Raw genomic sequence first — 21,659 nt, 5'->3', positions numbered from 1 at the left:
TGAAAGGGTATTCATGTTTTGTTTGGGGTTTCTTTGGAGGGATGCAATGGGATTCTTGGAGTTTGACTGTGATGTCATGGACTGAAATTTTGGGGGTGCAGTAGAATTTCATGGCAAGGAATTCCTGGAAATCTCTTGGAATGACATGTCATGGGTTTATGGGCTGTGGGATGGAATGTCATGGAATGAGATTCATGGCATGTCAAGCGAAACATTACATCACTACTGACAAGAAACGTCATGAGAATGAAAGAATTATGTTCAGACTGAACAAAACATTGTAGTGACACTGCCCCAGTTTAGGTTAATATGAGAGGAATACTATTTCTGCATTTATTCAACATCTGCCCTACAAAATGACTGGATTTCAATCGCATTGCTCATGAAGGAATGGACAATCACACAAAAGGGTATGAAGAAACCCGCTCTTTTGCCTAAACGCTCTTGTGTGCTAAAAAGCACAACCCTGCCCCGTGTGAGGCTCGAACTCACGACCTTCAGATTATGAGACTGACGCGCTGCCTAACTGCGCCAACGAGGCATGTGCTGTGGCCAGTGTGAGTGGTGGAGCACTAGCTTCTGGATCATCTGCCATTCGGTGCAGCTCCAAACACACTGCTCACCATGCGCTGTCATGTCAGGATGGCCGAGCTGTCTAAGGCGCTGCGTTCAGGTCGCAGTCTCCCCTGAAGGCGTGGGTTCGAATCCCACTTCTGACAGACCTAACCTTTGGTTGCAGGCTCCAGGTAGACTCTTTAACCCTCTGGCAAGTTGACCCAGTAACACGCTAATATTGACGAAGCACTGCAATTCAGTTCATGTCAGAGCCAATGGAACACTACGGTACCTCTGACCACCGGCATCGCATGAACTTTAAAGTAACACTTTTGTGCCATGTATGGGATTCTGTGGAATTTTCATGCAGTTTCCAGGGAATGTCATGTCCTGACATTTCATGAAACTGGACATGTTTTATAGAATAGCATTCAATGGAATAACATGTTGTGATGTTTACCGGAATGAGAACTTGTTTATGAAAGCTTATTCATGTTTTTTTTGGGGTTTCTTTGGAGGGATGCAATGGGATTCTTGGAGTTTGACTGTGATGTCATGGACTGAAATTTTGGGGGTGCAGTAGAATTTCATGGCAAGGAATTCCTGGAAATCTCTTGGAATGACATGTCATGGGTTTATGGGCTGTGGGATGGAATGTCATGGAATGAGATTCATGGCATGTCAAGCGAAACATTACATCACTACTGACAAGAAACGTCATGAGAATGAAAGAATTATGTTCAGACTGAACAAAACATTGTAGTGACACTGCCCCAGTTTAGGTGAATATGAGAGGAATACTATTTCTGCATTTATTCAACATCTGCCCTACAAAATGACTGGATTTCAATCGCATTGCTCATGAAGGAATGGACAATCACACAAAAGGGTATGAAGAAACCCGCTCTTTTGCCTAAACGCTCTTGTGTGCCAAAAAGCACCACTCTGCCCCGTGTGAGGCTCGAACTCACGACCTTCAGATTATGAGACTGACGCGCTGCCTAACTGCGCCAACGAGGCATGTGCTGTGGCCAGTGTGAGTGGTGGAGCACTAGCTTCTGGATCATCTGCCATTCGGTGCAGCTCCAAACACGCTGCTCACCGTGAGCTGTCATGTCAGGATGGCCGAGCGGTCTAAGGCGCTGCGTTCAGGTCGCAGTCTCCCCTGGAGGCGTGGGTTCGAATCCCACTTCTGACAGACCTAACCTTTGGTTGGGGGCTCCAGGTAGAGTCTTTAACCATCTGGCAAGTTGACCCAGTAACACACTAATATTGACAAAGCACTGCATTTCAGTTCATGTCAGAGCCAATGGAACACTACGGTACCTCTGACCACCGGCATCGTATGAACTTTAAAGTAACACTTTTGTGCCATGTATGGGATTCTGTGGAATTTCCACGCAGTTTCCAGGGAATGTCATGTCCTGACATTTCATGAAATTGGACATGTTTTATAGAATAGCATTCAATGGAATACCATGTTGTGATGTTTACCGGAATGAGAACTTGTTTATGAAAGGGTATTCATGTTTTGTTTGGGGTTTCTTTGGAGGGATGCAATGGGATTCTTGGAGTTTGACTGTGATGTCATGGACTGAAATTTTGGGGGTGCAGTAGAATTTCATGGCAAGGAATTCCTGGAAATCTCTTGGAATGACATGTCATGGGTTTATGGGCTGTGGGATGGAATGTCATGGAATGAGATTCATGAAATGTCAAGCGAAACATTACATCACTACTGACAAGAAACATCATGAGAATGAAAGAATTATGTTCAGACTGAACAAAACATTGTAGTGACACTGCCCCAGTTTAGGTGAATATGAGAGGAATACTATTTCTGCATTTATTCAACATCTGCCCTACAAAATGACTGGATTTCAATCGCATTGCTCATGAAGGAATGGACAATCACACAAAAGGGTATGAAGAAACCCGCTCTTTTGCCTAAACGCTCTTGTGTGCCAAAAAGCACCACTCTGCCCCGTGTGAGGCTCGAACTCACGACCTTCAGATTATGAGACTGACGCGCTGCCTAACTGCGCCAACGAGGCATGTGCTGTGGCCAGTGTGAGTGGTGGAGCACTAGCTTCTGGATCATCTGCCATTCGGTGCAGCTCCAAACACGCTGCTCACCGTGAGCTGTCATGTCAGGATGGCCGAGCGGTCTAAGGCGCTGCGTTCAGGTCGCAGTCTCCCCTGGAGGCGTTGGTTCGAATCCCACTTCTGACAGACCTAACCTTTGGTTGCGGGCTCCAGGTAGAGTCTTTAACCCTCTGGCAAGTTGACCCAGTAACACACTAATATTGACGAAGCACTGCATTTCAGTTCATGTCAGAGCCAATGGAACACTACGGTAACTCTGACCACCGGCATCGTATGAACTTTAAAGTAACACTTTTGTGCCATGTATGGGATTCTGTGGAATTTCCATGCAGTTTCCAGGGAATGTCATGTCCTGACATTTCATGAAATTGGACATGTTTTATAGAATAGCATTCAATGGAATACCATGTTGTGATGTTTACCGGAATGAGAACTTGTTTATGAAAGGGTATTCATGTTTTGTTTGGGGTTTCTTTGGAGGGATGCAATGGGATTCTTGGAGTTTGACTGTGATGTCATGGACTGAAATTTTGGGGGTGCAGTAGAATTTCATGGCAAGGAATTCCTGGAAATCTCTTTGAATGACATGTCATGGGTTTATGGGCTGTGGGATGGAATGTCATGGAATGAGATTCATGGCATGTCAAGCGAAACATTACATCACTACTGACAAGAAACGTCATGAGAATGAAAGAATTATGTTCAGACTGAACAAAACATTGTAGTGACACTGCCCCATTTTAGGTGAATATGAGAGGAATACTATTACTGCATTTATTCAACATCTGCCCTACAAAATGACTGGAATTCAATCGCATTGCTCATGAAGGAATGGAGACTGACGCGCTGCCTAACTGCGCCAACGAGGCATGTGCTGTGGCCAGTGTGAGTGGTGGAGCACTAGCTTCTGGATCATCTGCCATTCGGTGCAGCTCCAAACACGCTGCTCACCGTGAGCTGTCATGTCAGGATGGCCGAGCGGTCTAAGGCGCTGCGTTCAGGTCGCAGTCTCCCCTGGAGGCGTGGGTTCGAATCCCACTTCTGACAGACCTAACCTTTGGTTGCGGGCTCCAGGTAGAGTCTTTAACCCTCTGGCAAGTTGACCCAGTAACACACTAATATTGACGAAGCACTGCATTTCAGTTCATGTCAGAGCCAATGGAACACTACGGTACCTCTGACCACCGGCATCGTATGAACTTTAAAGTAACACTTTTGTGCCATGTATGGGATTCTTTGGAATTTCCATGCAGTTTCCAGGGAATGTCGTCCTGACATTTCATGAAATTGGACATGTTTTATAGAATAGCATTCAATGGAATACCATGTTGTGATGTTTACCGGAATGAGAACTTGTTTATGAAAGGGTATTCATGTTTTGTTTGGGGTTTCTTTGGAGGGATGCAATGGGATTCTTGGAGTTTGACTGTGATGTCATGGACTGAAATTTTGGGGGTGCAGTAGAATTTCATGGCAAGGAATTCCTGGAAATCTCTTGGAATGACATGTCATGGGTTTATGGGCTGTGGGATGGAATGTCATGGAATGAGATTCATGGCATGTCAAGCGAAACATTACATCACTACTGACAAGAAACGTCATGAGAATGAAAGAATTATGTTCAGACTGAACAAAACATTGTAGTGACACTGCCCCAGTTTAGGTGAATATGAGAGGAATACTATTTCTGCATTTATTCAACATCTGCCCTACAAAATGACTGGATTTCAATCGCATTGCTCATGAAGGAATGGACAATCACACAAAAGGGTATGAAGAAACCCGCTCTTTTGCCTAAACGCTCTTGTGTGCCAAAAAGCACCACTCTGCCCCGTGTGAGGCTCGAACTCACGACCTTCAGATTATGAGACTGACGCGCTGCCTAACTGCGCCAACGAGGCATGTGCTGTGGCCAGTGTGAGTGGTGGAGCACTAGCTTCTGGATCATCTGCCATTCGGTGCAGCTCCAAACACGCTGCTCACCGTGAGCTGTCATGTCAGGATGGCCGAGCGGTCTAAGGCGCTGCGTTCAGGTCGCAGTCTCCCCTGGAGGCGTGGGTTCGAATCCCACTTCTGACAGACCTAACCTTTGGTTGCGGGCTCCAGGTAGAGTCTTTAACCCTCTGGCAAGTTGACCCAGTAACACACTAATATTGACGAAGCACTGCATTTCAGTTCATGTCAGAGCCAATGGAACACTACGGTACCTCTGACCACCGGCATCGTATGAACTTTAAAGTAACACTTTTGTGCCATGTATGGGATTCTGTGGAATTTCCATGCAGTTTCCAGGGAATGTCATGTCCTGACATTTCATGAAATTGGACATGTTTTATAGAATAGCATTCAATGGAATACCATGTTGCAATGTTTACCGGAATGAGAACTTGTTTATGAAAGGGTATTCATGTTTTGTTTGGGGTTTCTTTGGAGGGATGCAATGGGATTCTTGGAGTTTGACTGTGATGTCATGGACTGAAATTTTGGGGGTGCAGTAGAATTTCATTGCAAGGAATTCCTGGAAATCTCTTGGAATGACATGTCATGGGTTTATGGGCTGTGGGATGGAATGTCATGGAATGAGAATCATGAAATGTCAAGCGAAACATTACATCACTACTGACAAGAAACATCATGAGAATGAAAGAATTATGTTCAACCTGAACAAAACATTGTAGTGACACTGCCCCATTTTAGGTGAATATGAGAGGAATACTATTACTGCATTTATTCAACATCTGCCCTACAAAATGACTGGAATTCAATCGCATTGCTCATGAAGGAATGGACAATCACACAAAAGGGTATGAAGAAACCCGCTCTTTTGCCTAAACGCTCTTGTGTGCTAAAAAGCACAACTCTGCCCCGTGTGAGGCTCGAACTCACGACCTTCAGATTATGAGACTGACGCGCTGCCTAACTGCGCCAACGAGGCATGTGCTGTGGCCAGTGTGAGTGGTGGAGCACTAGCTTCTGGATCATCTGCCATTCGGTGCAGCTCCAAACACGCTGTTCACCGTGCACTGTCATGTCAGGATGGCCGAGCGGTCTAAGGCGCTGCGTTCAGGTCGCAGTCTCCCCTGGAGGCGTGGGTTCGAATCCCACTTCTGACAGACCTAACCTTTGGTTGCGGGCTCCAGGTAGACTCTTTAACCCTCTGGCAAGTTGACCCAGTAACACGCTAATATTGACGAAGCACTGCAATTCAGTTCATGTCAGAGCCAATGGAACACTACGGTACCTCTGACCACCGGCATCGCATGAACTTTAAAGTAACACTTTTGTGCCATGTATGGGATTCTGTGGAATTTTCATGCAGTTTCCAGGGAATGTCATGTCCTGACATTTCATGAAATTGGACATGTTTTATAAAATAGCATTCAATGGAATAACATGTTGTGATGTTTACCGGAATGAGAACTTGTTTATGAAAGGGTATTCATGTTTTGTTTGGGGTTCCTTTGGAGGGATGCAATGGGATTCTTGGAGTTTGACTGTGATGTCATGGACTGAAATTTTGGGGGTGCAGTAGAATTTCATGGCAAGGAATTCCTGGTAATCTCTTGGAATGACATGTCATGGGTTTATGGGCTGTGGGATGGAATGTCATGGAATGAGATTCATGGCATGTCAAGCGAAACATTACATCACTACTGACAAGAAACGTCATGAGAATGAAAGAATTATGTTCAGACTGAACAAAACATTGTAGTGACACTGCCCCAGTTTAGGTGAATATGAGAGGAATACTATTTCTGCATTTATTCAACATCTGCCCTACAAAATGACTGGATTTCAATCGCATTGCTCATGAAGGAATGGACAATCACACAAAAGGGTATGAAGAAACCCGCTCTTTTGCCTAAACGCTCTTGTGTGCCAAAAAGCACCACTCTGCCCCGTGTGAGGCTCGAACTCACGACCTTCAGATTATGAGACTGACGCGCTGCCTAACTGCGCCAACGAGGCATGTGCTGTGGCCAGTGTGAGTGGTGGAGCACTAGCTTCTGGATCATCTGCCATTCGGTGCAGCTCCAAACACGCTGCTCACCGTGAGCTGTCATGTCAGGATGGCCGAGCGGTCTAAGGTGCTGCGTTCAGGTCGCAGTCTCCCCTGGAGGCGTGGGTTCGAATCCCACTTCTGACAGACCTAACCTTTGGTTGCGGGCTCCAGGTAGAGTCTTTAACCCTCTGGCAAGTTGACCCAGTAACACACTAATATTGACGAAGCACTGCATTTCAGTTCATGTCAGAGCCAATGGAACACTACGGTACCTCTGACCACCGGCATCGTATGAACTTTAAAGTAACACTTTTGTGCCATGTATGGGATTCTTTGGAATTTCCATGCAGTTTCCAGGGAATGTCGTCCTGACATTTCATGAAATTGGACATGTTTTATAGAATAGCATTCAATGGAATACCATGTTGTGATGTTTACCGGAATGAGAACTTGTTTATGAAAGGGTATTCATGTTTTGTTTGGGGTTTCTTTGGAGGGATGCAATGGGATTCTTGGAGTTTGACTGTGATGTCATGGACTGAAATTTTGGGGGTGCAGTAGAATTTCATGGCAAGGAATTCCTGGAAATCTATTGGAATGACATGTCATGGGTTTATGGGCTGTGGGATGGAATGTCATGGAATGAGATTCATGGCATGTCAAGCGAAACATTACATAACTACTGACAAGAAACGTCATGAGAATGAAAGAATTATGTTCAGACTGAACAAAACATTGTAGTGACACTGCCCCAGTTTAGGTGAATATGAGAGGAATACTATTTCTGCATTTATTCAACATCTGCCCTACAAAATGACTGGATTTCAATCGCATTGCTCATGAAGGAATGGACAATCACACAAAAGGGTATGAAGAAACCCGCTCTTTTGCCTAAACGCTCTTGTGTGCCAAAAAGCACCACTCTGCCCCGTGTGAGGCTCGAACTCACGACCTTCAGATTATGAGACTGACGCGCTGCCTAACTGCGCCAACGAGGCATGTGCTGTGGCCAGTGTGAGTGGTGGAGCACTAGCTTCTGGATCATCTGCCATTCGGTGCAGCTCCAAACACGCTGCTCACCGTGAGCTGTCATGTCAGGTTGGCCGAGCGGTCTAAGGCGCTGCGTTCAGGTCGCAGTCTCCCCTGGAGGCGTGGGTTCGAATCCCACTTCTGACAGACCTAACCTTTGGTTGCGGGCTCCAGGTAGAGTCTTTAACCCTCTGGCAAGTTGACCCAGTAACACACTAATATTGACGAAGCACTGCATTTCAGTTCATGTCAGAGCCAATGGAACACTACGGTACCTCTGACCACCGGCATCGTATGAACTTTAAAGTAACACTTTTGTGCCATGTATGGGATTCTTTGGAATTTCCATGCAGTTTCCAGGGAATGTCGTCCTGACATTTCATGAAATTGGACATGTTTTATAGAATAGCATTCAATGGAATACCATGTTGTGATGTTTACCGGAATGAGAACTTGTTTATGAAAGGGTATTCATGTTTTGTTTGGGGTTTCTTTGGAGGGATGCAATGGGATTCTTGGAGTTTGACTGTGATGTCATGGACTGAAATTTTGGGGGTGCAGTAGAATTTCATGGCAAGGAATTCCTGGAAATCTCTTGGAATGACATGTCATGGGTTTATGGGCTGTGGGATGGAATGTCATGGAATGAGATTCATGGCATGTCAAGCGAAACATTACATCACTACTGACAAGAAACGTCATGAGAATGAAAGAATTATGTTCAGACTGAACAAAACATTGTAGTGACACTGCCCCAGTTTAGGTGAATATGAGAGGAATACTATTTCTGCATTTATTCAACATCTGCCCTACAAAATGACTGGATTTCAATCGCATTGCTCATGAAGGAATGGACAATCACACAAAAGGGTATGAAGAAACCCGCTCTTTTGCCTAAACGCTCTTGTGTGCCAAAAAGCACCACTCTGCCCCGTGTGAGGCTCGAACTCACGACCTTCAGATTATGAGACTGACGCGCTGCCTAACTGCGCCAACGAGGCATGTGCTGTGGCCAGTGTGAGTGGTGGAGCACTAGCTTCTGGATCATCTGCCATTCGGTGCAGCTCCAAACACGCTGCTCACCGTGAGCTGTCATGTCAGGATGGCCGAGCGGTCTAAGGCGCTGCGTTCAGGTCGCAGTCTCCCCTGGAGGCGTGGGTTCGAATCCCACTTCTGACAGACCTAACCTTTGGTTGCGGGCTCCAGGTAGAGTCTTTAACCCTCTGGCAAGTTGACCCAGTAACACACTAATATTGACGAAGCACTGCATTTCAGTTCATGTCAGAGCCAATGGAACACTACGGTACCTCTGACCACCGGCATCGTATGAACTTTAAAGTAACACTTTTGTGCCATGTATGGGATTCTGTGGAATTTCCATGCAGTTTCCAGGGAATGTCATGTCCTGACATTTCATGAAATTGGACATGTTTTATAGAATAGCATTCAATGGAATACCATGTTGCAATGTTTACCGGAATGAGAACTTGTTTATGAAAGGGTATTCATGTTTTGTTTGGGGTTTCTTTGGAGGGATGCAATGTGATTCTTGGAGTTTGACTGTGATGTCATGGACTGAAATTTTGGGGGTGCAGTAGAATTTCATTGCAAGGAATTCCTGGAAATCTCTTGGAATGACATGTCATGGGTTTATGGGCTGTGGGATGGAATGTCATGGAATGAGAATCATGAAATGTCAAGCGAAACATTACATCACTACTGACAAGAAACATCATGAGAATGAAAGAATTATGTTCAACCTGAACAAAACATTGTAGTGACACTGCCCCATTTTAGGTGAATATGAGAGGAATACTATTACTGCATTTATTCAACATCTGCCCTACAAAATGACTGGAATTCAATCGCATTGCTCATGAAGGAATGGACAATCACACAAAAGGGTATGAAGAAACCCGCTCTTTTGCCTAAACGCTCTTGTGTGCTAAAAAGCACAACTCTGCCCCGTGTGAGGCTCGAACTCACGACCTTCAGATTATGAGACTGACGCGCTGCCTAACTGCGCCAACGAGGCATGTGCTGTGGCCAGTGTGAGTGGTGGAGCACTAGCTTCTGGATCATCTGCCATTCGGTGCAGCTCCAAACACGCTGTTCACCGTGCACTGTCATGTCAGGATGGCCGAGCGGTCTAAGGCGCTGCGTTCAGGTCGCAGTCTCCCCTGGAGGCGTGGGTTCGAATCCCACTTCTGACAGACCTAACCTTTGGTTGCGGGCTCCAGGTAGACTCTTTAACCCTCTGGCAAGTTGACCCAGTAACACGCTAATATTGACGAAGCACTGCAATTCAGTTCATGTCAGAGCCAATGGAACACTACGGTACCTCTGACCACCGGCATCGCATGAACTTTAAAGTAACACTTTTGTGCCATGTATGGGATTCTGTGGAATTTTCATGCAGTTTCCAGGGAATGTCATGTCCTGACATTTCATGAAATTGGACATGTTTTATAAAATAGCATTCAATGGAATAACATGTTGTGATGTTTACCGGAATGAGAACTTGTTTATGAAAGGGTATTCATGTTTTGTTTGGGGTTCCTTTGGAGGGATGCAATGGGATTCTTGGAGTTTGACTGTGATGTCATGGACTGAAATTTTGGGGGTGCAGTAGAATTTCATGGCAAGGAATTCCTGGTAATCTCTTGGAATGACATGTCATGGGTTTATGGGCTGTGGGATGGAATGTCATGGAATGAGATTCATGGCATGTCAAGCGAAACATTACATCACTACTGACAAGAAACGTCATGAGAATGAAAGAATTATGTTCAGACTGAACAAAACATTGTAGTGACACTGCCCCAGTTTAGGTGAATATGAGAGGAATACTATTTCTGCATTTATTCAACATCTGCCCTACAAAATGACTGGATTTCAATCGCATTGCTCATGAAGGAATGGACAATCACACAAAAGGGTATGAAGAAACCCGCTCTTTTGCCTAAACGCTCTTGTGTGCCAAAAAGCACCACTCTGCCCCGTGTGAGGCTCGAACTCACGACCTTCAGATTATGAGACTGACGCGCTGCCTAACTGCGCCAACGAGGCATGTGCTGTGGCCAGTGTGAGTGGTGGAGCACTAGCTTCTGGATCATCTGCCATTCGGTGCAGCTCCAAACACGCTGCTCACCGTGAGCTGTCATGTCAGGATGGCCGAGCGGTCTAAGGTGCTGCGTTCAGGTCGCAGTCTCCCCTGGAGGTGTGGGTTCGAATCCCACTTCTGACAGACCTAACCTTTGGTTGCGGGCTCCAGGTAGAGTCTTTAACCCTCTGGCAAGTTGACCCAGTAACACACTAATATTGACGAAGCACTGCATTTCAGTTCATGTCAGAGCCAATGGAACACTACGGTACCTCTGACCACCGGCATCGTATGAACTTTAAAGTAACACTTTTGTGCCATGTATGGGATTCTTTGGAATTTCCATGCAGTTTCCAGGGAATGTCGTCCTGACATTTCATGAAATTGGACATGTTTTATAGAATAGCATTCAATGGAATACCATGTTGTGATGTTTACCGGAATGAGAACTTGTTTATGAAAGGGTATTCATGTTTTGTTTGGGGTTTCTTTGGAGGGATGCAATGGGATTCTTGGAGTTTGACTGTGATGTCATGGACTGAAATTTTGGGGGTGCAGTAGAATTTCATGGCAAGGAATTCCTGGAAATCTATTGGAATGACATGTCATGGGTTTATGGGCTGTGGGATGGAATGTCATGGAATGAGATTCATGGCATGTCAAGCGAAACATTACATAACTACTGACAAGAAACGTCATGAGAATGAAAGAATTATGTTCAGACTGAACAAAACATTGTAGTGACACTGCCCCAGTTTAGGTGAATATGAGAGGAATACTATTTCTGCATTTATTCAACATCTGCCCTACAAAATGACTGGATTTCAATCGCATTGCTCATGAAGGAATGGACAATCACACAAAAGGGTATGAAGAAACCCGCTCTTTTGCCTAAACGCTCTTGTGTGCCAAAAAGCACCACTCTGCCCCGTGTGAGGCTCGAACTCACGACCTTCAGATCATGAGACTGACGCGCTGCCTAACTGCGCCAACGAGGCATGTGCTGTGGCCAGTGTGAGTGGTGGAGCACTAGCTTCTGGATCATCTGCCATTCGGTGCAGCTCCAAACACGCTGCTCACCGTGAGCTGTCATGTCAGGATGGCCGAGCGGTCTAAGGCGCTGCGTTCAGGTCGCAGTCTCCCCTGGAGGCGTGGGTTCGAATCCCACTTCTGACAGACCTAACCTTTGGTTGCGGGCTCCAGGTAGAGTCTTTAACCCTCTGGCAAGTTGACCCAGTAACACACTAATATTGACGAAGCACTGCATTTCAGTTCATGTCAGAGCCAATGGAACACTACGGTACCTCTGACCACCGGCATCGTATGAACTTTAAAGTAACACTTTTGTGCCATGTATGGGATTCTTTGGAATTTCCATGCAGTTTCCAGGGAATGTCGTCCTGACATTTCATGAAATTGGACATGTTTTATAGAATAGCATTCAATGGAATACCATGTTGTGATGTTTACCGGAATGAGAACTTGTTTATGAAAGGGTATTCATGTTTTGTTTGGGGTTTCTTTGGAGGGATGCAATGGGATTCTTGGAGTTTGACTGTGATGTCATGGACTGAAATTTTGGGGGTGCAGTAGAATTTCATGGCAAGGAATTCCTGGAAATCTCTTGGAATGACATGTCATGGGTTTATGGGCTGTGGGATGGAATGTCATGGAATGAGATTCATGGCATGTCAAGCGAAACATTACATCACTACTGACAAGAAACGTCATGAGAATGAAAGAATTATGTTCAGACTGAACAAAACATTGTAGTGACACTGCCCCAGTTTAGGTGAATATGAGAGGAATACTATTTCTGCATTTATTCAACATCTGCCCTACAAAATGACTGGATTTCAATCGCATTGCTCATGAAGGAATGGACAATCACACAAAAGGGTATGAAGAAACCCGCTCTTTTGCCTAAACGCTCTTGTGTGCTATAAAGCACAACCCTGCCCCGTGTGAGGCTCGAACTCACGACCTTCAGATTATGAGACTGACGCGCTGCCTAACTGCGCCAACGAGGCATGTGCTGTGGCCAGTGTGAGTGGTGGAGCACTAGCTTCTGGATCATCTGCCATTCGGTGCAGCTCCAAACACACTGCTCACCATGCGCTGTCATGTCAGGATGGCCGAGCGGTCTAAGGCGCTGCGTTCAGGTTGCAGTCTCCCCTGGAGGCGTGGGTTCGAATCCCACTTCTGACAGACCTAACCTTTGGTTGCAGGCTCCAGGTAGACTCTTTAACCCTCTGGCAAGTTGACCCAGTAACACGCTAATATTGACGAAGCACTGCAATTCAGTTCATGTCAGAGCCAATGGAACACTACGGTACCTCTGACCACCGGCATCGCATGAACTTTAAAGTAACACTTTTGTGCCATGTATGGGATTCTGTGGAATTTTCATGCAGTTTCCAGGGAATGTCATGTCCTGACATTTCATGAAACTGGACATGTTTTATAGAATAGCATTCAATGGAATAACATGTTGTGATGTTTACCGGAATGAGAACTTGTTTATGAAAGGGTATTCATGTTTTGTTTGGGGTTTCTTTGGAGGGATGCAATGGGATTCTTGGAGTTTGACTGTGATGTCATGGACTGAAATTTTGGGGGTGCAGTAGAATTTCATGGCAAGGAATTCCTGGAAATCTCTTGGAATGACATGTCATGGGTTTATGGGCTGTGGGATGGAATGTCATGGAATGAGATTCATGGCATGTCAAGCGAAACATTACATCACTACTGTCAAGAAACGTCATGAGAATGAAAGAATTATGTTCAGACTGAACAAAACATTGTAGTGACACTGCCCCAGTTTAGGTGAATATGAGAGGAATACTATTTCTGCATTTATTCAACATCTGCCCTACAAAATGACTGGATTTCAATCGCATTGCTCATGAAGGAATGGACAATCACACAAAAGGGTATGAAGAAACCCGCTCTTTTGCCTAAACGCTCTTGTGTGCCAAAAAGCACCACTCTGCCCCGTGTGAGGCTCGAACTCACGACCTTCAGATTATGAGACTGACGCGCTGCCTAACTGCGCCAACGAGGCATGTGCTGTGGCCAGTGTGAGTGGTGGAGCACTAGCTTCTGGATCATCTGCCATTCGGTGCAGCTCCAAACACGCTGCTCACCGTGAGCTGTCATGTCAGGATGGCCGAGCGGTCTAAGGCGCTGCGTTCAGGTCGCAGTCTCCCCTGGAGGCGTGGGTTCGAATCCCACTTCTGACAGACCTAACCTTTGGTTGGGGGCTCCAGGTAGAGTCTTTAACCATTTGGCAAGTTGACCCAGTAACACACTAATATTGACGAAGCACTGCATTTCAGTTCATGTCAGAGCCAATGGAACACTACGGTACCTCTGACCACCGGCATCGTATGAACTTTAAAGTAACACTTTTGTGCCATGTATGGGATTCTGTGGAATTTTCATGCAGTTTCCAGGGAATGTCATGTCCTGACATTTCATGAAATTGGACATGTTTTATAAAATAGCATTCAATGGAATAACATGTTGTGATGTTTACCGGAATGAGAACTTGTTTATGAAAGGGTATTCATGTTTTGTTTGGGGTTCCTTTGGAGGGATGCAATGGGATTCTTGGAGTTTGACTGTGATGTCATGGACTGAAATTTTGGGGGTGCAGTAGAATTTCATGGCAAGGAATTCCTGGTAATCTCTTGGAATGACATGTCATGGGTTTATGGGCTGTGGGATGGAATGTCATGGAATGAGATTCATGGCATGTCAAGCGAAACATTACATCACTACTGACAAGAAACGTCATGAGAATGAAAGAATTATGTTCAGACTGAACAAAACATTGTAGTGACACTGCCCCAGTTTAGGTGAATATGAGAGGAATACTATTTCTGCATTTATTCAACATCTGCCCTACAAAATGACTGGATTTCAATCGCATTGCTCATGAAGGAATGGACAATCACACAAAAGGGTATGAAGAAACCCGCTCTTTTGCCTAAACGCTCTTGTGTGCCAAAAAGCACCACTCTGCCCCGTGTGAGGCTCGAACTCACGACCTTCAGATTATGAGACTGACGCGCTGCCTAACTGCGCCAACGAGGCATGTGCTGTGGCCAGTGTGAGTGGTGGAGCACTAGCTTCTGGATCATCTGCCATTCGGTGCAGCTCCAAACACGCTGCTCACCGTGAGCTGTCATGTCAGGATGGCCGAGCGGTCTAAGGTGCTGCGTTCAGGTCGCAGTCTCCCCTGGAGGCGTGGGTTCGAATCCCACTTCTGACAGACCTAACCTTTGGTTGCGGGCTCCAGGTAGAGTCTTTAACCCTCTGGCAAGTTGACCCAGTAACACACTAATATTGACGAAGCACTGCATTTCAGTTCATGTCAGAGCCAATGGAACACTACGGTACCTCTGACCACCGGCATCGTATGAACTTTAAAGTAACACTTTTGTGCCATGTATGGGATTCTTTGGAATTTCCATGCAGTTTCCAGGGAATGTCGTCCTGACATTTCATAAAATTGGACATGTTTTATAGAATAGCATTCAATGGAATACCATGTTGTGATGTTTACCGGAATGAGAACTTGTTTATGAAAGGGTATTCATGTTTTGTTTGGGGTTTCTTTGGAGGGATGCAATGGGATTCTTGGAGTTTGACTGTGATGTCATGGACTGAAATTTTGGGGGTGCAGTAGAATTTCATGGCAAGGAATTCCTGGAAATCTATTGGAATGACATGTCATGGGTTTATGGGCTGTGGGATGGAATGTCATGGAATGAGATTCATGGCATGTCAAGCGAAACATTACATAACTACTGACAAGAAACGTCATGAGAATGAAAGAATTATGTTCAGACTGAACAAAACATTGTAGTGACACTGCCCCAGTTTAGGTGAATATGAGAGGAATACTATTTCTGCATTTATTCAACATCTGCCCTACAAAATGACTGGATTTCAATCGCATTGCTCATGAAGGAATGGACAATCACACAAAAGGGTATGAAGAAACCCGCTCTTTTGCCTAAACGCTCTTGTGTGCCAAAAAGCACCACTCTGCCCCGTGTGAGGCTCGAACTCACGACCTTCAGATTATGAGACTGACGCGCTGCCTAACTGCGCCAACGAGGCATGTGCTGTGGCCAGTGTGAGTGGTGGAGCACTAGCTTCTGGATCATCTGCCATTCGGTGCAGCTCCAAACACGCTGCTCACCGTGAGCTGTCATGTCAGGATGGCCGAGCGGTCTAAGGCGCTGCGTTCAGGTCGCAGTCTCCCCTGGAGGCGTGGGTTCGAATCCCACTTCTGACAGACCTAACCTTTGGTTGCGGGCTCCAGGTAGAGTCTTTAACCCTCTGGCAAGTTGACCCAGTAACACACTAATATTGACGAAGCACTGCATTTCAGTTCATGTCAGAGCCAATGGAACACTACGGTAACTCTGACCACCGGCATCGTATGAACTTTAAAGTAACACTTTTGTGCCATGTATGGGATTCTGTGGAATTTCCATGCAGTTTCCAGGGAATGTCATGTCCTGACATTTCATGAAATTGGACATGTTTTATAGAATAGCATTCAATGGAATACCATGTTGTGATGTTTACCGGAATGAGAACTTGTTTATGAAAGGGTATTCATGTTTTGTTTGGGGTTTCTTTGGAGGGATGCAATGGGATTCTTGGAGTTTGACTGTGATGTCATGGACTGAAATTTTGGGGGTGCAGTAGAATTTCATGGCAAGGAATTCCTGGAAATCTCTTTGAATGACATGTCATGGGTTTATGGGCTGTGGGATGGAATGTCATGGAATGAGATTCATGGCATGTCAAGCGAAACATTACATCACTACTGACAAGAAACGTCATGAGAATGAAAGAATTATGTTCAGACTGAACAAAACATTGTAGTGACACTGCCCCATTTTAGGTGAATATTAGAGGAATACTATTACTGCATTTATTCAACATCTGCCCTACAAAATGACTGGAATTCAATCGCATTGCTCATGAAGGAATGGAGACTGACGCGCTGCCTAACTGCGCCAACGAGGCATGTGCTGTGGCCAGTGTGAGTGGTGGAGCACTAGCTTCTGGATCATCTGCCATTCGGTGCAGCTCCAAACACACTGCTCACCATGCGCTGTCATGTCAGGATGGCCGAGCGGTCTAAGGCGCTGCGTTCAGGTTGCAGTCTCCCCTGGAGGCGTGGGTTCGAATCCCACTTCTGACAGACCTAACCTTTGGTTGCAGGCTCCAGGTAGACTCTTTAACCCTCTGGCAAGTTGACCCAGTAACACGCTAATATTGACGAAGCACTGCAATTCAGTTCATGTCAGAGCCAATGGAACACTACGGTACCTCTGACCACCGGCATCGCATGAACTTTAAAGTAACACTTTTGTGCCATGTATGGGATTCTGTGGAATTTTCATGCAGTTTCCAGGGAATGTCATGTCCATACATTTCATGAAACTGGACATGTTTTATAGAATAGCATTCAATGGAATAACATGTTGTGATGTTTACCGGAATGAGAACTTGTTTATGAAAGGGTATTCATGTTTTGTTTGGGGTTTCTTTGGAGGGATGCAATGGGATTCTTGGAGTTTGACTGTGATGTCATGGACTGAAATTTTGGGGGTGCAGTAGAATTTCATGGCAAGGAATTCCTGGAAATCTCTTGGAATGACATGTCATGGGTTTATGGGCTGTGGGATGGAATGTCATGGAATGAGAATCATGAAATGTCAAGCGAAACATTACATCACTACTGACAAGAAACATCATGAGAATGAAAGAATTATGTTCAACCTGAACAAAACATTGTAGTGACACTGCCCCATTTTAGGTGAATATGAGAGGAATACTATTACTGCATTTATTCAACATCTGCCCTACAAAATGACTGGAATTCAATCGCATTGCTCATGAAGGAATGGACAATCACACAAAAGGGTATGAAGAAACCCGCTCTTTTGCCTAAACGCTCTTGTGTGCTAAAAAGCACAACTCTGCCCCGTGTGAGGCTCGAACTCACGACCTTCAGATTATGAGACTGACGCGCTGCCTAACTGCGCCAACGAGGCATGTGCTGTGGCCAGTGTGAGTGGTGGAGCACTAGCTTCTGGATCATCTGCCATTCGGTGCAGCTCCAAACACGCTGTTCACCGTGCACTGTCATGTCAGGATGACCGAGCGGTCTAAGGCGCTGCGTTCAGGTCGCAGTCTCCCCTGGAGGCGTGGGTTCGAATCCCACTTCTGACAGACCTAACCTTTGGTTGCGGGCTCCAGGTAGACTCTTTAACCCTCTGGCAAGTTGACCCAGTAACACGCTAATATTGACGAAGCACTGCAATTCAGTTCATGTCAGAGCCAATGGAACACTACGGTACCTCTGACCACCGGCATCGCATGAACTTTAAAGTAACACTTTTGTGCCATGTATGGGATTCTGTGGAATTTTCATGCAGTTTCCAGGGAATGTCATGTCCTGACATTTCATGAAATTGGACATGTTTTATAAAATAGCATTCAATGGAATAACATGTTGTGATGTTTACCGGAATGAGAACTTGTTTATGAAAGGGTATTCATGTTTTGTTTGGGGTTCCTTTGGAGGGATGCAATGGGATTCTTGGAGTTTGACTGTGATGTCATGGACTGAAATTTTGGGGGTGCAGTAGAATTTCATGGCAAGGAATTCCTGGTAATCTCTTGGAATGACATGTCATGGGTTTATGGGCTGTGGGATGGAATGTCATGGAATGAGATTCATGGCATGTCAAGCGAAACATTACATCACTACTGACAAGAAACGTCATGAGAATGAAAGAATTATGTTCAGACTGAACAAAACATTGTAGTGACACTGCCCCAGTTTAGGTGAATATGAGAGGAATACTATTTCTGCATTTATTCAACATCTGCCCTACAAAATGACTGGATTTCAATCGCATTGCTCATGAAGGAATGGACAATCACACAAAAGGGTATGAAGAAACCCGCTCTTTTGCCTAAACGCTCTTGTGTGCCAAAAAGCACCACTCTGCCCCGTGTGAGGCTCGAACTCACGACCTTCAGATTATGAGACTGACGCGCTGCCTAACTGCGCCAACGAGGCATGTGCTGTGGCCAGTGTGAGTGGTGGAGCACTAGCTTCTGGATCATCTGCCATTCGGTGCAGCTCCAAACACGCTGCTCACCGTGAGCTGTCATGTCAGGATGGCCGAGCGGTCTAAGGCGCTGCGTTCAGGTCGCAGTCTCCCCTGGAGGCGTGGGTTCGAATCCCACTTCTGACAGACCTAACCTTTGGTTGCGGGCTCCAGGTAGAGTCTTTAACCCTCTGGCAAGTTGACCCAGTAACACACTAATATTGACGAAGCACTGCATTTCAGTTCATGTCAGAGCCAATGGAACACTACGGTAACTCTGACCACCGGCATCGTATGAACTTTAAAGTAACACTTTTGTGCCATGTATGGGATTCTGTGGAATTTCCATGCAGTTTCCAGGGAATGTCATGTCCTGACATTTCATGAAATTGGACATGTTTTATAGAATAGCATTCAATGGAATACCATGTTGTGATGTTTACCGGAATGAGAACTTGTTTATGAAAGGGTATTCATGTTTTGTTTGGGGTTTCTTTGGAGGGATGCAATGGGATTCTTGGAGTTTGACTGTGATGTCATGGACTGAAATTTTGGGGGTGCAGTAGAATTTCATGGCAAGGAATTCCTGGAAATCTCTTTGAATGACATGTCATGGGTTTATGGGCTGTGGGATGGAATGTCATGGAATGAGATTCATGGCATGTCAAGCGAAACATTACATCACTACTGACAAGAAACGTCATGAGAATGAAAGAATTATGTTCAGACTGAACAAAACATTGTAGTGACACTGCCCCATTTTAGGTGAATATGAGAGGAATACTATTACTGCATTTATTCAACATCTGCCCTACAAAATGACTGGAATTCAATCGCATTGCTCATGAAGGAATGGAGACTGACGCGCTGCCTAACTGCGCCAACGAGGCATGTGCTGTGGCCAGTGTGAGTGGTGGAGCACTAGCTTCTGGATCATCTGCCATTCGGTGCAGCTCCAAACACGCTGCTCACCGTGAGCTGTCATGTCAGGATGGCCGAGCGGTCTAAGGCGCTGCGTTCAGGTCGCAGTCTCCCCTGGAGGCGTGGGTTCGAATCCCACTTCTGACAGACCTAACCTTTGGTTGCGGGCTCCAGGTAGAGTCTTTAACCCTCTGGCAAGTTGACCCAGTAACACACTAATATTGACGAAGCACTGCATTTCAGTTCATGTCAGAGCCAATGGAACACTACGGTACCTCTGACCACCGGCATCGTATGAACTTTAAAGTAACACTTTTGTGCCATGTATGGGATTCTTTGGAATTTCCATGCAGTTTCCAGGGAATGTCGTCCTGACATTTCATGAAATTGGACATGTTTTATAGAATAGCATTCAATGGAATACCATGTTGTGATGTTTACCGGAATGAGAACTTGTTTATGAAAGGGTATTCATGTTTTGTTTGGGGTTTCTTTGGAGGGATGCAATGGGATTCTTGGAGTTTGACTGTGATGTCATGGACTGAAATTTTGGGGGTGCAGTAGAATTTCATGGCAAGGAATTCCTGGAAATCTCTTGGAATGACATGTCATGGGTTCATGGGCTGTGGGATGGAATGTCATGGAATGAGATTCATGGCATGTCAAGCGAAACATTACATCACTACTGACAAGAAACGTCATGAGAATGAAAGAATTATGTTCAGACTGAACAAAACATTGTAGTGACACTGCCCCAGTTTAGGTGAATATGAGAGGAATACTATTTCTGCATTTATTCAACATCTGCCCTACAAAATGACTGGATTTCAATCGCATTGCTCATGAAGGAATGGACAATCACACAAAGGGTATGAAGAAACCCGCTCTTTTGCCTAAACGCTCTTGTGTGCCAAAAAGCACCACTCTGCCCCGTGTGAGGCTCGAACTCACGACCTTCAGATTATGAGACTGACGCGCTGCCTAACTGCGCCAACGAGGCATGTGCTGTGGCCAGTGTGAGTGGTGGAGCACTAGCTTCTGGATCATCTGCCATTCGGTGCAGCTCCAAACACGCTGCTCACCGTGAGCTGTCATGTCAGGATGGCCGTTCGGTCTAAGGCGCTGCGTTCAGGTCGCAGTCTCCCCTGGAGGCGTGGGTTCGAATCCCACTTCTGACAGACCTAACCTTTGGTTGCGGGCTCCAGGTAGAGTCTTTAACCCTCTGGCAAGTTGACCCAGTAACACACTAATATTGACGAAGCACTGCATTTCAGTTCATGTCAGAGCCAATGGAACACTACGGTACCTCTGACCACCGGCATCGTATGAACTTTAAAGTAACACTTTTGTGCCATGTATGGGATTCTGTGGAATTTCCATGCAGTTTCCAGGGAATGTCATGTCCTGACATTTCATGAAATTGGACATGTTTTATAGAATAGCATTCAATGGAATACCATGTTGCAATGTTTACCGGAATGAGAACTTGTTTATGAAAGGGTATTCATGTTTTGTTTGGGGTTTCTTTGGAGGGATGCAATGGGATTCTTGGAGTTTGACTGTGATGTCGTGGACTGAAATTTTGGGGGTGCAGTAGAATTTCATTGCAAGGAATTCCTGGAAATCTCTTGGAATGACATGTCATGGGTTTATGGGCTGTGGGATGGAATGTCATGGAATGAGAATCATGAAATGTCAAGCGAAACATTACATCACTACTGACAAGAAACGTCATGAGAATGAAAGAATTATGTTCAGACTGAACAAAACATTGTAGTGACACTGCCCCAGT

General features: G+C 45.4%; 34 non-coding genes across 34 annotated transcripts; 16 read left to right on the top strand and 18 right to left on the bottom strand.

Moving 5' to 3' along the window:
* Positions 1-467: 467 nt before the first annotated feature.
* Positions 468-541, bottom strand: trnam-cau (transfer RNA methionine (anticodon CAU)). Its single transcript has one exon. It is a non-coding gene; the product is annotated as a tRNA-Met (tRNA).
* A 960-nt stretch (positions 542-1,501) lies between these two features.
* On the bottom strand, positions 1,502-1,575 carry trnam-cau (transfer RNA methionine (anticodon CAU)). Its single transcript has one exon. It is a non-coding gene; the product is annotated as a tRNA-Met (tRNA).
* Positions 1,576-1,670: 95 nt separating this feature from the next.
* Positions 1,671-1,753, top strand: trnal-cag (transfer RNA leucine (anticodon CAG)). The gene has a single exon. It is a non-coding gene; the product is annotated as a tRNA-Leu (tRNA).
* A 782-nt stretch (positions 1,754-2,535) lies between these two features.
* trnam-cau (transfer RNA methionine (anticodon CAU)) lies at positions 2,536-2,609 on the bottom strand. The gene has a single exon. It is a non-coding gene; the product is annotated as a tRNA-Met (tRNA).
* A 1,016-nt stretch (positions 2,610-3,625) lies between these two features.
* On the top strand, positions 3,626-3,708 carry trnal-cag (transfer RNA leucine (anticodon CAG)). The gene has a single exon. It is a non-coding gene; the product is annotated as a tRNA-Leu (tRNA).
* A 780-nt stretch (positions 3,709-4,488) lies between these two features.
* trnam-cau (transfer RNA methionine (anticodon CAU)) lies at positions 4,489-4,562 on the bottom strand. Its single transcript has one exon. It is a non-coding gene; the product is annotated as a tRNA-Met (tRNA).
* A 95-nt stretch (positions 4,563-4,657) lies between these two features.
* trnal-cag (transfer RNA leucine (anticodon CAG)) lies at positions 4,658-4,740 on the top strand. The gene has a single exon. It is a non-coding gene; the product is annotated as a tRNA-Leu (tRNA).
* A 782-nt stretch (positions 4,741-5,522) lies between these two features.
* Positions 5,523-5,596, bottom strand: trnam-cau (transfer RNA methionine (anticodon CAU)). The gene has a single exon. It is a non-coding gene; the product is annotated as a tRNA-Met (tRNA).
* Positions 5,597-5,691: 95 nt separating this feature from the next.
* Positions 5,692-5,774, top strand: trnal-cag (transfer RNA leucine (anticodon CAG)). Its single transcript has one exon. It is a non-coding gene; the product is annotated as a tRNA-Leu (tRNA).
* Positions 5,775-6,556: 782 nt separating this feature from the next.
* Positions 6,557-6,630, bottom strand: trnam-cau (transfer RNA methionine (anticodon CAU)). The gene has a single exon. It is a non-coding gene; the product is annotated as a tRNA-Met (tRNA).
* A 95-nt stretch (positions 6,631-6,725) lies between these two features.
* Positions 6,726-6,808, top strand: trnal-cag (transfer RNA leucine (anticodon CAG)). Its single transcript has one exon. It is a non-coding gene; the product is annotated as a tRNA-Leu (tRNA).
* Positions 6,809-7,588: 780 nt separating this feature from the next.
* Positions 7,589-7,662, bottom strand: trnam-cau (transfer RNA methionine (anticodon CAU)). The gene has a single exon. It is a non-coding gene; the product is annotated as a tRNA-Met (tRNA).
* Positions 7,663-8,620: 958 nt separating this feature from the next.
* On the bottom strand, positions 8,621-8,694 carry trnam-cau (transfer RNA methionine (anticodon CAU)). The gene has a single exon. It is a non-coding gene; the product is annotated as a tRNA-Met (tRNA).
* A 95-nt stretch (positions 8,695-8,789) lies between these two features.
* trnal-cag (transfer RNA leucine (anticodon CAG)) lies at positions 8,790-8,872 on the top strand. The gene has a single exon. It is a non-coding gene; the product is annotated as a tRNA-Leu (tRNA).
* Positions 8,873-9,654: 782 nt separating this feature from the next.
* trnam-cau (transfer RNA methionine (anticodon CAU)) lies at positions 9,655-9,728 on the bottom strand. The gene has a single exon. It is a non-coding gene; the product is annotated as a tRNA-Met (tRNA).
* A 95-nt stretch (positions 9,729-9,823) lies between these two features.
* Positions 9,824-9,906, top strand: trnal-cag (transfer RNA leucine (anticodon CAG)). Its single transcript has one exon. It is a non-coding gene; the product is annotated as a tRNA-Leu (tRNA).
* Positions 9,907-10,688: 782 nt separating this feature from the next.
* On the bottom strand, positions 10,689-10,762 carry trnam-cau (transfer RNA methionine (anticodon CAU)). Its single transcript has one exon. It is a non-coding gene; the product is annotated as a tRNA-Met (tRNA).
* A 95-nt stretch (positions 10,763-10,857) lies between these two features.
* Positions 10,858-10,940, top strand: trnal-cag (transfer RNA leucine (anticodon CAG)). The gene has a single exon. It is a non-coding gene; the product is annotated as a tRNA-Leu (tRNA).
* A 780-nt stretch (positions 10,941-11,720) lies between these two features.
* trnam-cau (transfer RNA methionine (anticodon CAU)) lies at positions 11,721-11,794 on the bottom strand. Its single transcript has one exon. It is a non-coding gene; the product is annotated as a tRNA-Met (tRNA).
* Positions 11,795-11,889: 95 nt separating this feature from the next.
* On the top strand, positions 11,890-11,972 carry trnal-cag (transfer RNA leucine (anticodon CAG)). Its single transcript has one exon. It is a non-coding gene; the product is annotated as a tRNA-Leu (tRNA).
* A 780-nt stretch (positions 11,973-12,752) lies between these two features.
* trnam-cau (transfer RNA methionine (anticodon CAU)) lies at positions 12,753-12,826 on the bottom strand. The gene has a single exon. It is a non-coding gene; the product is annotated as a tRNA-Met (tRNA).
* A 95-nt stretch (positions 12,827-12,921) lies between these two features.
* On the top strand, positions 12,922-13,004 carry trnal-cag (transfer RNA leucine (anticodon CAG)). Its single transcript has one exon. It is a non-coding gene; the product is annotated as a tRNA-Leu (tRNA).
* A 782-nt stretch (positions 13,005-13,786) lies between these two features.
* trnam-cau (transfer RNA methionine (anticodon CAU)) lies at positions 13,787-13,860 on the bottom strand. The gene has a single exon. It is a non-coding gene; the product is annotated as a tRNA-Met (tRNA).
* A 95-nt stretch (positions 13,861-13,955) lies between these two features.
* trnal-cag (transfer RNA leucine (anticodon CAG)) lies at positions 13,956-14,038 on the top strand. The gene has a single exon. It is a non-coding gene; the product is annotated as a tRNA-Leu (tRNA).
* Positions 14,039-14,820: 782 nt separating this feature from the next.
* Positions 14,821-14,894, bottom strand: trnam-cau (transfer RNA methionine (anticodon CAU)). The gene has a single exon. It is a non-coding gene; the product is annotated as a tRNA-Met (tRNA).
* A 95-nt stretch (positions 14,895-14,989) lies between these two features.
* On the top strand, positions 14,990-15,072 carry trnal-cag (transfer RNA leucine (anticodon CAG)). The gene has a single exon. It is a non-coding gene; the product is annotated as a tRNA-Leu (tRNA).
* Positions 15,073-15,852: 780 nt separating this feature from the next.
* On the bottom strand, positions 15,853-15,926 carry trnam-cau (transfer RNA methionine (anticodon CAU)). Its single transcript has one exon. It is a non-coding gene; the product is annotated as a tRNA-Met (tRNA).
* A 95-nt stretch (positions 15,927-16,021) lies between these two features.
* Positions 16,022-16,104, top strand: trnal-cag (transfer RNA leucine (anticodon CAG)). Its single transcript has one exon. It is a non-coding gene; the product is annotated as a tRNA-Leu (tRNA).
* Positions 16,105-16,942: 838 nt separating this feature from the next.
* Positions 16,943-17,025, top strand: trnal-cag (transfer RNA leucine (anticodon CAG)). Its single transcript has one exon. It is a non-coding gene; the product is annotated as a tRNA-Leu (tRNA).
* A 782-nt stretch (positions 17,026-17,807) lies between these two features.
* trnam-cau (transfer RNA methionine (anticodon CAU)) lies at positions 17,808-17,881 on the bottom strand. Its single transcript has one exon. It is a non-coding gene; the product is annotated as a tRNA-Met (tRNA).
* Positions 17,882-18,841: 960 nt separating this feature from the next.
* Positions 18,842-18,915, bottom strand: trnam-cau (transfer RNA methionine (anticodon CAU)). The gene has a single exon. It is a non-coding gene; the product is annotated as a tRNA-Met (tRNA).
* Positions 18,916-19,010: 95 nt separating this feature from the next.
* Positions 19,011-19,093, top strand: trnal-cag (transfer RNA leucine (anticodon CAG)). Its single transcript has one exon. It is a non-coding gene; the product is annotated as a tRNA-Leu (tRNA).
* An 838-nt stretch (positions 19,094-19,931) lies between these two features.
* On the top strand, positions 19,932-20,014 carry trnal-cag (transfer RNA leucine (anticodon CAG)). The gene has a single exon. It is a non-coding gene; the product is annotated as a tRNA-Leu (tRNA).
* A 779-nt stretch (positions 20,015-20,793) lies between these two features.
* On the bottom strand, positions 20,794-20,867 carry trnam-cau (transfer RNA methionine (anticodon CAU)). The gene has a single exon. It is a non-coding gene; the product is annotated as a tRNA-Met (tRNA).
* Between the last annotated feature and the right edge of the window lie 792 nt (positions 20,868-21,659).

This window comes from Pseudorasbora parva, chromosome 20 (assembly GCF_024679245.1).
Source record: "Pseudorasbora parva isolate DD20220531a chromosome 20, ASM2467924v1, whole genome shotgun sequence".
Lineage (NCBI taxonomy): Eukaryota > Metazoa > Chordata > Actinopteri > Cypriniformes > Gobionidae > Pseudorasbora > Pseudorasbora parva.
This window is presented reverse-complemented; position numbering and strand designations above follow the sequence as displayed.